General features: G+C 35.9%; 1 long non-coding RNA gene across 3 annotated transcripts in view; it reads left to right on the top strand.

The window, feature by feature from the left end:
- Positions 1-12,740, top strand: part of LOC113252965 (uncharacterized) — a 227,750-nt gene that overhangs the window by 5,737 nt on the left and 209,273 nt on the right. The window lies entirely within an intron of this gene.

Below are 12,740 nucleotides of genomic sequence, written 5' to 3'. Positions count from 1 at the left end.
TTTAAAAGTATAAAACAGATAATCCCATGGGAAACTAGGCAGAAGACCTAAACACCTCACAAAAGGGACTATCTAAATAGAAAATAGAAAATGAAGGTGCTGAACCCTGTTAGTTATCAGGGAACTACAAGTTAAAAACCACAGTGTGATACACTACACAAATACTAACTAAAAATTAGAAAGACTGAATATACCAAGTGTGGGTGAGGATTTGTAGCAACTGGAACTCTTATACACTGCTGGTGGGAGTGTCAGTTGGTACAATGAATTTTGCAAACTATGAAGCAGTTTCTATTAAAATTGTGGCTGTGCGGATTCTATGACACGCCAATTCTTCCTCTAGGTATGTGAACATGTATATGCGAAGGCTAGGGTGTTCATAACAGTGCTATCTATAATAGCGTCAAACTGGAAATTATCCAAATACCCATAAACTGTAGAATTGGGTAAATACATTGTGGCCCATTTACACAATGGAACACTAAACAGCAATGAGATTGGACGATGTACAACAGTATTGATGAATCACACAAATATAATGTTGGATGAAAAAAATCAGACACAAAAGAGTATATGTTTGTATGAGTTCATTTCTATTAAGTATAAAAATAAACAAAACTAATCTATGATTTTAGAAATCAGGATACTGACTTCTCTAGTAGAGAGAAAGGTAGTGACCAGAAGGGGCATGATGAGACTTTTGGGGTGATAGTAACATTCTGTTTCTTGATTTAGGACCTAGACTCTAGGTGCCAGTTACATGGGTGTGTTCACTTAATGAACAGTCTTTGAGGTTACACTAAACATGCACTTTTCAATAGTTCAATAAAAAGCTAATAGGTTTAAATATAAAATATGTATGTGGATGTATATTATGTTTCTCACTTTATGAAATTAGTTTCACACTATAGCCTGTTCACCTTGCTTGTCTTTTACTTACGGTCTATCTTGGATATCTTTCCATGTGAATGCGTAAGTTTCCTCATCCTTTCTTTATGCTATAATTTGTCCCCGATTAGTGAACACTTAGATTGTTTCCCCATATTTGCTATTAAAAATAATGCTGCAATAAATAATCTTTACATATGTCATTTGTACTTGCAAGTATATTTACATATGTAATTCCTAGAAGCTGAATTGCTGGACCAACGAGTTATGCCCATTTGCAATTTTGGTTTATATTGTCAAATTATATTATCAAATTGCTCTTCATTGAGGTTCTACCAAATTTTTTACTGCAGACGGTAAGAGTGCTGTTCCTCCACACAGTTGCTTTCATTTTCTTTTGAAATAGAGGGTGCAATGTTGGCCTGATGATTGCTGGAGTTCAATGCTTCTAAACTCATTTAAGTGCTAAGATTCTTTTTATTGCAAAACTTTTAAGTAGTTGATTCAGTTTATTTATCACAACCTCAGACCTTTAGGCTTCATGAATGTATTCACCATGACAAAGTTTAAAAATGTATTCTTAGTCATATATGTATTGTTTAATTAATTCCCATAATTAATTGGCTAAAGACAGAAAACTTAAAGAATACCGATGCTGAATTATATCAACTAAATGAGGAAAAATGAGAATACACAAATTAGGTGAAAAAACAAGTATCATATTTGTATTTTGAATTTATCTGTTCAAAATTCTGTAAAATCACTCTCTCTGACAAATAAATAAATAAAATCTTTAAAAAAATTCTGTAAAATCACATTAAGATTTGTTTTTCCATTTACTGAGAATTAAGGTCATATGGCAGGTGCTGTTTTATGAAATAGAAACTTGAAATCTCTAATATTTTTTCATTAGAAAAAAGATAGAAAAAATTAAAAAATAAAGCACTTAATGTACAAATCCAAGAATTTCAAACATCTCATATTCTAATTTTTTTCTCTTTTTCAGTCTGAAAGCTCCTAGTAAGTTTTAATAATACAAATCCTGGGGAGGTCTCTATAGTTGCATAACAATGAACAGTTTGCATGGGAAAACTAACATTGGTACCTTTTCCTCCCAAAAAATCCCCAAAAATACCTGATAAACTCTGTGATGATGTGGAGTCTATTGTTACGGAGAGTCAGAGAACCACACAATTTTGCAGTTAATGAGCACCATGATGTTTCTCATTTAGCATTCTAATTGTGCTCCATCCTAAAATTGAACATGTTATTTTAAAATTGTTGATAAGTGATGCTTTTTCTGATAATTAAGCCAAATTAAACAAAATGCTTCATCTCAATTGGAAAAAAGTAAACAGTTCTCATAGTAGAATTATTAATAAAGAACATTAAAATCAACCTATTAATATAGTATTGATAATAACAGGTTTCTCAAACATTTTTCAATTGAAAGTTGCACCTTTCTCATTTAGCATTCAGAAAAAGGTGAAATTATTTTAAAAAATTCCTAAGAAGTTAAATTAATATAGCTTTCTGTGAAAGTGCTGAAAAGTTAAAAAAAAAAAAAAGGAAAAAAAAGTTTGAAGATGCTAGTACAATCTCCCATTGAATGAATACCTAGTAAAGGCTTGCTTAGCTTCTTTTGAGCATTTCCTGACAATAGGGAATAAACTACATTTTGAATAAGATGTTTCCATTGATTGATTTGAAATTCTATTATTAAAATTCTCTAACATTCTGAGTTTTACGAAGTTCTTCTGGTCTTCATATTAGCTGCTTATGCTGTATTGAATAGACCTAATTCTTCTACCTGGACGATTTGAGCTTTGTCATTCATTCGGCAAACACAAAGGGGATACCACTTTTTTTTTTTCCTTTTTGATTTATTTATATGTTTGAGAGAGACAGAGAGAGAGCACGCTCAGTGGGGAGGGGCAGAGTGAGAGGGAGAGAGAGTCTTAAGCAGACTCTGCCCTGAGCATGGAGCCCAACATGGGACTTGATCTCACGACCCTGAGATCACAAACTCTGAGATCTTAGGACCTGAGCTGAAACCAAGAGGCTGATACCTAAGAGACTACGCCACCCAGGTGCCCCTAAAGGGGATACCACTTTTTAAGGTGATACGAGGGATTTAAAAAACGAATACTTTGAAAGCAGTTATGTCATCTTTAGTTTTGGCATCTTAATGTATCTTGTTTATTTCAACTCGATTTTCAGACTCACAGTGTTTTTCTATGAATCTACTTAACTTCACCAGTATTCCTGTAAATCCAAATGGATTAGAAAATTCCGTATGAAGTTTGATAGGAGAGAGGGATATGTGGCTATGCCTGTCTCTGATCTGAATCTATTAGTACAATGGAATATAATGTTTTTTTAAGCATTCTGGTTAAACTATTAATTTAGATTGGACCTGTGGTCAACTAAAACTGGAGCTTTTGTTTGTTAACTTGTTTCTTTGTTTGTTTGTTTTTAATATAAACTGCCTTTAGATCTGGTTTTCTCTCCTGCATTTGTGCATTGATGCTTTTAGATGTAGTGTTATGGGTTGAATTGTGTACTGTAAACAGATTTTGAAGTCTTAACCCCCCCAGTACCTGTGAATTTACCCATATTTGGAAACAGGTCTCTGCCTCAAGTTAAGATGGGGTCATTAGGATGGGGCCTAATCCAATATTGCTAGTATCCTTATAAGAAGGGGAAATTTTGACACTGACAGGCATATATAAAATGAAGATATTGTGAAGACACAGGAAGAAAACTATCTACAAGCTAAGGAATGCCCAAGGCTACCAGAGGCTAGAGGAGAGTCGTGGAACAAATTCTCTCTCGCAGTCCTCAGAAGGAACCAACTCTGTTAACATCCTGTTTTTGAACTTCTGGCCTCCAGAAATGTGAGAGAATACATTTCTGTGGTTTGAGCCATCAAGTTTGTGGTTCTTCGTTATGGCAGCCCTGGGAAACTAAGAGCCCAGGTACAAGTTTTACAAACTTTTTTATTTGGTTGATAAAAATAGAGCCACAGGGAGTTGCAAAGATCTTCCATAATTAAAATATAATATCAAAACTAGCAATTTAACATTCATCCAATGTGCGTAGTTGCTCTGTATCATTTTATCACATGCATAGATTCCTGTACCACCATCTCTGTCTGTCATAATACTGAACTATTCCATGACTACAAAGATCTTCCTCCCCCCACCCCACCTACTTCTATCCTTAAAGCCTGGTAACCACTAATCTGCTTTCCATATCTATAATTTTCTCATTTCACAAATGTTATGTTAGTGATATCTATGTGATATTTTGAGATTGGATTTGCTATTCAGCATAATGCCTTTGAGATCCATCAAGTTGTTTCTTGTATCAGTAGTTGTTTCTTTTTTATTGCTGAACAGTATTCCATGGTTTTGGTATACCAAAGTTGTTTCACCAGTCACCTATTGAAGGACATTTTAGTTGTTTCCAGATTTTAGCTATTACAAATGAAGCTGCTATGAATAGTTATGTACAGTTTTTTGTGTGGACATACATCTTTATTTCTCAGGTTTTTGTTTTTATTTATTTTAGAGAGAAAGAGAGAGAGTGCAGTGAGGAGGGGCAGGACAGGGAGAGAGAGAATCCCAAGCAGATTCCCTGCTGAGCATGGAGCCAATGTGGGGCTCCATCCCAGGACCCTTGTATCATGGCCTAACCCAAAACCGAGAGTTGGACACTTAACCTACTGAGCCACCCAGGTGCCCCTATTTCTAAGTTTTTTAAAAAGAAAGTGCCACACTATTTTCTTTTTCTTTTTCTTTTTTTTAAAGATTTTATTTATTTATTTGATCGAGACAGCCAGCGAGAGAGGGAACACAAGCAGGGGGAGTGGGAGAGTCAGAAGCAGGCTCCTAGCGGAGGAGCCTGATGTGGGGCTCGATCCCAGAGCACCGGGATCACGCCCTGAGCCGAAGGCAGACGCTTAACAACTGTGCCACCCAGGCACCCCCTGCCACACTATTTTCTAAGCAACTCTGCCATTTTACATCCACACCAGCAATAGAGGAGGGATTCCAGTTTTCTGCATCCTTGCCAGCATTTGGCATTTTCACTATTTTTAATTTTAGTTGTCTAGTAAATATATGATAATATCTCATTTGTAGACCCATGTTCAATTTTTGAGTTTATTCATATAAATTTTACTGTATCTTTGTAGGTCCATTCTTCCAGCCTTCCATGATTCTCTTAAATCTGTACTTTGCTGTATTGGCTCTTCTGGAAATGTGATGTTTGGGATTATACATGTTTGACTTCAGTTCTCTGCTTCTTGATGTATGAACTGGGTAACTTTGGGCAGCCTGTTTAAATTCTTTAAGGCTTATTCTCTCCCTTTGTGAAATTAGTGCTCTAACAAAGTTTATAAATATGAAGTAAGATAATGCATATAAAATGATTAGTATGTGGCATACCCGCAACAGATGCTACGTTCATTCCCTTCTGTGTTTTCAATTCAACAAAAATGTGAACCAGAACAAATCAAGTTCAGAGTCTAGAGGTAACTACTAGAGACCCCGCTTCATTAATTAACCAAATAAATTACTATGTAGAAAATATTTCTAACTTAGATTGTAAAGCTTTAGGAATTTTTTTTTTTTAACATTTTAGATTATAGCCTGGGAAAAGTGCTTGTCTTATTTGCTCATTGAAACAAATCATATTTTTAAGATTAATTTATTTTATTTTTTGTTATTTATTTATTTTTAAAAGATTTTATTTATTTGAGAGAGAGAGCATGAGGTGTGGGGGAAGGTGGGGAGGAGCAGAGAGAAGCAGACTCCCCACTGAGGAAGGGTCCATCCCAGGACCCAGGGATCATGACTTGAGCCCAAGGCAGATGCTTAACTGACTGGGCCACTCAGGTGGCCCTTTCTGTTAAGCTTTTAAAAGTGCAAATATAAAACATAATTTGGCAGAAAACATTCAATTAGTATGTAAAATCTGATTCAGATCTTTCTGTATCAGCTTGATCTGAGTTATGTGGCTAAAGAAACAGAAGTCCTTTAGAAAGACTAAAGAATTTATCGTGATCAGTCAGAGTAAGATGATTGGTGATCAAAATCTTTGGAGGTAGTCCATTCAGGGAAACTTGTTTGCTAAAAAGTACAAATTGCTAGTGGGTGAAATTAGGGATTTCGGTGCTATTTCATGGTATTTGGACAAGGGACTGAGGAGTGGATACATCATGGCTCAGTCCCCAGCTATCTCATTCCATGAGGTGGGTGCCGTGATAGAGCTATTCATACAAAGAATAGTGGCAAAAGAAGGACAAATGGTACTATATTTTTAAAACTGATTAGCTGACTGCAGTGCTAGGCCAAATGTCCAGGGATCTTCCCCCTCACTGTCCTCCTCCATCTAGCCTCAAGTTGGAATGTTCTGGACTTAAGATAAAACTGGCTGGTCTCTCACTTTTTCATAAAAGAAAAATTACAGCTGAATAAATTTACACTTTAGTCCTTAAATCATACATTTGGTTATTATGTAGTAGATAGAGAAAATAATTTGCCATAAAATCATCTACTTTGATCCCATGCTTAAACAAGAAAGGCAGCTGAACAGTACTGAGTGACTACTATCCCTTTACCAAATATTTATTGGCAAGAAATATTTTTTCCTTTTTCTTCTTTTCATGTAAATATTATTTTTAATTAAAAAGAAATATATGTACCAAATTGGCATGGTAAAATATTCAAAGTTATAAAAAGGTATGTAAAAGAAAAGTAAACCTTCCTGATTCTCTAGATCTCCAGTCCATTTTCCCTAAGGCAACAAATAAATTTAACAAATATTTTATGTGCCGTAACTTTAGGTCCTGGAAGTACAAGGACAACAAAATACACATGGTCTCTGCCCTCTAAATGCTTTTTTTTTTGTTCCAAGTGGGATAGAAATCTGAACATAGAGTGTGATAAACGTTCTGATGGGGAAGTCCAGAGTACTCTCTGGTAATAGAGGAGAGAAGCATGCATCGTAACTTAATGAAAGAGAGATTAGATTAATTGCCCAAGTCACAGAGTTTGTGAGTTACTGTGACAGGATTTCCTGAACAAATCTGAATCAGAGCCCATAGTCTTTCCGGGAACTGCCTGTTATATCAGTAGAGTATTCCATTTTCAGTTTCGGTTTATATAATGTTTCAGGAGAGAAATTTAGTAGCAAGAGGGAATTTCCCAGTTTCAAAAAAATGGCGCTGGACAAGAAAAATCACCATTAAGGGACATTTCATGGGGAATTCCATTTTCCTTTGACATTTTACTTGGTAGGTTTCCAAGACTCTGGAAAGATATGTTATTAGCAGCTCAGTTTGCATTTAAAAATTTCAGGCCCTGAATTTAGTAGGATATTCTGCTTTTTAAAATTTCTTCAGAACTCAAAATCATTTTTTTCCGTCTGCCATTCTGACATTGCAAGCAACATGTACTACGATATATTAACTTTTTAGGCAACACACACACACACACACTTTTTTCCTCCCCTCTCTCTAGGAAGTGACTGTGTGAAAAAGGTATGTTGTAAGTTCAGTAACCTTTTTAGCATTCTGTTTTGGGAAGGCACAGACAAAGTTGTAGAAGAAAGCGGAGCTTTTTTTGGTTTGGCAGCCAGTATAGTCTAGATTATAACAGAACAGGCTGAAGAAATTGTCTGGAAGTGGAAACTATGACTGAATCAAGGATCAACGTCAGTGGCTGAGCAGGTTGCCAGAGAGAACTCTAGGGTTTATTGGGAAATAAAGAATACTCAAGAAGCTTCTCTGACTCAATTTTCATAAATTGTAAAGAAGAATGCTGCAGCCTTATTGCGTAACTCCAAAAGTCACTCTTCATATTGGGGTGGTGCCAGTCACATGGAATACATAATGAATTGGGCCTCTACAGTTGTGCAATCTCCTGGGATTGTTCTGAGAGGCTCAAATTATCAATCAATATAAAGGGACTTTATAAACTAGAAACCTGTCAATACGTGTAAATAGTAATCATGGTTGTTCTTTTCCTGGCGAGCCCTGCCCTTCAAGCAAAGCATTCTCATCTAGTTCGAGAAAGTGAAAGGCAGCACCTATTAGCTGGCCAGCCACTCAGAGTAAAGTTCTCATGTTGAGTATAAGCACTTTCATTTAAGACCAACTTCAGACAAGACTGCTTTGTGACTGTAACGGAACAAGACAAATAATAAGACCATTTCATGATTATGTCTGAACAGACAAAAGTAAGAACATTGTCCAAACCAGAAAAGAGAGTAAATATACCCCTTTCCTGGCTAATAATGAGTGACTGCCACTTTTTTACTGATTACTTTAGCTCAATTTCATTCCTCTCACAGATAAGAATGATTAAGACACTTAGAGAATTACTCCTGCTTCCAGACAGCATCCAGTGTGGGGAAGATGTCTGTTTTCTTGAATGGTCCCCCAGCTAACCTAACACAAGGCCAAGTCCTGCAATAAATTTTTTCTAACATCCTCTTGCTGAGATACCCCATGGTTCCTTCCCTATGGTATACATTTCTTCTCCTTGCCATGAGTCAATACACCCAGCTTCATAGAACTATAGCTGCACTCCTGGTGGTTTTTGACTAGAGGACCTTGACAAGTTCATAGAGCAGTTGTTACCCAGCCAGGAGTGCTCACTATCTGCATCTCAGTCAGAGAGCTGGCTCCTCTGACTTCCCTAGTGCCTTGCCTATGGCGTTGGTGCTGTTTCAGAGCCCAGAACTCCAGAGGAAGAGACTCTGGCTGGTCATAATCTCTATAATCTCATCTTTCAAGTTCTTTGTGGATTATGGGGATATGGACATCAGGTACTGAATTTCTAAAACAACCACAACAATAGCTATAATAGAACATTTATTTAATGTTTGCTATGTGTCAGACACTCTGTAAACAATTTACATATAGTAACTCATTTAATACAACAGTACTATGTGTTAGATGCTGTTGTCCTCATTTTGCGGATGTAGAAACTGCAGATGTAGAAACAAGTAATGTTAATTACTTGTGTAAAGTCCCGAAGCTATTACGTGGCAGAACCAGGATCTGAATCAAGAAAATTATATGGCTGCATCCTGAATCTGTTCAACTGCTCTCACAAAGTGGTATTAGACTGCTGAGAGATGGAGTGTGAATGATTTGGCAAAGCTCAACATGCTATTACATGAAGAGTTATTTTATATGTGAGCAAGAATATCTTTTAAAGCTGTTCATTCTAGTAATTGTAAAGTGTCAATATGTCTCTTTAATAATAGCTTACTGTTAGGAATAACAAAATTTATGGAACTAATTCCATTGAGTATAATTTGCTTTTTCTTTTACATATTAACAATTTAATCTAGCATTTATTGAATGTCTATGATGTGAATGGATCTTTGATATATAATATGGGACACACAAAGATAAACTCTCTACATTGCTACTTACAAAGGTGATGACTAAAGTTTTTATATACAACTTTGACTTGGAATATAATTGAGATTAACTGATCCATTTTAGCAGGAAAAAAATATGGGTTTTTGGAATCCAATGGCTGTGAGTTAAAAGTCTCCTTCCTGGGGCTCCTGGGTGACTCAGTCGTTAAGCGTCTGCCTTCGGCTCAGGTCATGATCCCAGCATTCTGGGATAGAGCCCTGCATCTGGCTCCCCGCTCAGCGGGAAAGCCTGCTTCTCCCACTCCCACTCCCCCTGCTTGTGTTCCCTCTCTTGCTGCCTTTCTGTCAAATAAATAAATAAAATCTTAAAAAAAAAAATAAAGTATCCTTCCTCCTTAACCAATGTGCGTGACCTCTTTGGTAACATGTAATTTCAATGAACCTTCGTTTCTTCATCTATTAAATGGTGATAATAATACCTTTCTTAAAGGTGTTTTGAGAATCGAACAGGATTATGTGTACAAGGTTATATCCAACAAATATTTGTTCCCTTTTTCAAAATGAAGCATTTAGGACCTTGCCTGTTTTAGTTTGAGAATTATCAACTTTGTAAAATGACTGTTAAGGCTGGATTGTGAAATACTGAAAAGTGATTTGAAAACTGTAGCCATGCTCTTTCTTAAAACTTTTTTTTTAGTATAGTTGACACACAATGTTACCTTAGTTTTAGATGTACAACACTGTGAGTCCACTTCTTCATTCTTTATGCTATGCTCACCACATGTATAGTACGTAGCCAGATGTGACATGTCTGTTCTGTTCACCAGTGCCTAAGACAATGAGCGACAGTGATGATAACTATCACTTTAAGCTGTGGAAGGATGTTGCTATAGCTTAGTCAAAGGCTGCAGTTCTTTGGGTAAGAGCATGCAGGATTATCTGGTGTGCTCATTTCAGGATTTTGTATATTCAAAGCTATAAGATCACATTTAAAAATCCTTATAGTTCCCAGAGGTAAAGCTGTGGAAAAAGTACCAGATTTTAAAAAAATCTTTGCAGCCAGTATTCCAATGATTATCTAAGTTGTAGATTCTATCCAGTACAGTAGTATTTTCTATCACCTATTTAGAAAATTAAAATTTTATGAAATATGAAAAAAAGAAACCATATACAACTGAAAACATTGGATAGAAGATACTTTATTTCAAACATAATTAGATATTAAGTTTATTCCTCTAGCAGATTTAGTCAAAACTCTGTCCTCTTATTGAGTGAATCTCCTCAAAAATTTGCTATGAAATACATAGATAAAAGAAGTGTTAAAATTGCAATAGTACTTCCTTACACACAAAAAATGTTTTACATTCTACAAAATACAATATCATAAGACAATCTGATTTTGTAACTATTATCCCTATTGAGATATGATGGGGCTAATAAGTGATATTATTTACTCATAGATCAGGGCCAATTGAGAAGCAAGCAAAAGAGAAATGGGGGTGGAGACCAAAATACCTATTTTATACTAAATTTGGAGAACACGATTTAGAGATATTGGCCAAGTGGGTTTGCTAATCTTGTATCCACTTAATCATAGGAAGAACAAGCTGAGGCTTGCCCCCATCTAGAAAGTATTATAATAGGAGTTAGGCAGAATGTATTCTCTCTGAAGGCAGGAAGGTTCCAAAGAGAAAAGGAAGAGAAAAGGGATGAGCTATTATGTTTCTAAACTCACCAGTCAGGCAAGATACTTTTATTCCCCTAGGAAGCAGTACTGAGGATAGATGGTGCAGCATGTGGCCAGATATGTTATTCCAATGAAAGAACTCTTCTCCTGAAAGGAAATACTGGCATAGGGGGAATGGTGGTAAGTGTTTTACTCAAAAATTCCCAGTTTAAAGATGGAAAAACTGAGCCTAAGAATAGAGTTCCTGCCTCAAGTATTACAAGTAGAAGGTGATAGAACTGTGTTAATCAAATAGTCTAACTCAAGTTCGTTGCTATCAGAGAGCTCTTGTTAATTATGTCTTTGATATATATCCTAGAGTTACAGTAAAGCTAGGACCTACAAATACAAAAGAGCCAAATATCATAAATTTGCATCTTTCTTCATATTTTCTTTGTTATTAGTTGATGAGCTCTGTAGAATAAATGCATTGTGTGTATTTTTACTTAGTACTCAAATGGCACATCTAAATGCCTGAGATAGCTCTTGTTAATTATGTCTTTGATATATATCCTAGAGTTACAGTAAAGCTAGGACCTACAAATACAAAAGAGCCAAATATCATAAATTTGCATCTTTCTTCATATTTTCTTTGTTATTAGTTGATGAGCTCTGTAGAATAAATGCATTGTGTGTATTTTTACTTAGTACTCAAATGGCACATCTAAATGCCTGAGATACCTCAGCTATTAAAGGTTACATTGGAGACATAGCAGAGTGCACATATGTATAAACATACAAATATTTAGCAGAAATACTTAAAGAGATTCAGTAATGTTCATTCTAAAACATGGCGGTTGCCAGACAGGTAGTGAATGACGAATTGAGTCACTATTATTTTGTAGAGTATAAATGGGAAAACATGGAAAGAGGTGATCTGAAGGTGCAGTTCGAAGGAAGGGACCAATTTTTGGTATTGCAGATAGGAAAAAAGTTGTTCCCAGAATATTTTTGATATATTTAGAGAGGGCTACAAGGTCCGAGAATGAAAACCATGTCTTTCAGGACCACTCACGGGCCTGAATGACACAAGGGAGCAAAAGCCATAGTGAGTCAAGTCTGTACTACATTCTGGGGCAATAAAATATTTTAAGAGTTGAGTTCCATCACATGAGTTTGTAATATCTTATTTATAATTTGTGGGTAAATGGCCAAGGGCTCTAATACTGCAAAATGTGTGCCTGGCCTTCACCATATATAAAGACATGTTAATAATATTGTGCTTGGTTTAAAGCTCAGTCTCTATTTTAGTACCCACATTACATATCTTTACTGAAACTTGCTGTTGTCATTCATGGGGGTTATGAGAGGAACGAATGAGATAACAGATACGGAAGTGCTTCATGATTGGGACACAATTAATTTCAATTTTGAATCAAGGCTCTGCTTTAAGATTTTCTTTATTCTAGTTCAGTGCCATTTGAGGGCAAGCACTGTGCTAGGCACATATAGAAAAACACAGGGTATTTCCTTCCTGCCAGGAGTTCCAAGAGAAGAGACAACAGTTTTTAGAGGCTTAGCAATTATTCACCCTAGGATGTTTTCCTGTTAACGCAGTTTCTAAAATTACTCATCTGTGGGGAGCTCAATAAAGATTTCTCCACTGACTAACATAAGGCAGAGGGATCAGGTAATTCATGTAAGACTTTCATTCATATAATAAAGCATTTAATCTTACACATGGAAGTTGGCAAAATGGGCAAAGAGTGACCAAACTGACTTTGGG

Source organism: Ursus arctos, unplaced genomic scaffold, assembly GCF_023065955.2.
Source record: "Ursus arctos isolate Adak ecotype North America unplaced genomic scaffold, UrsArc2.0 scaffold_6, whole genome shotgun sequence".
NCBI lineage: Eukaryota > Metazoa > Chordata > Mammalia > Carnivora > Ursidae > Ursus > Ursus arctos.
This window is presented reverse-complemented; position numbering and strand designations above follow the sequence as displayed.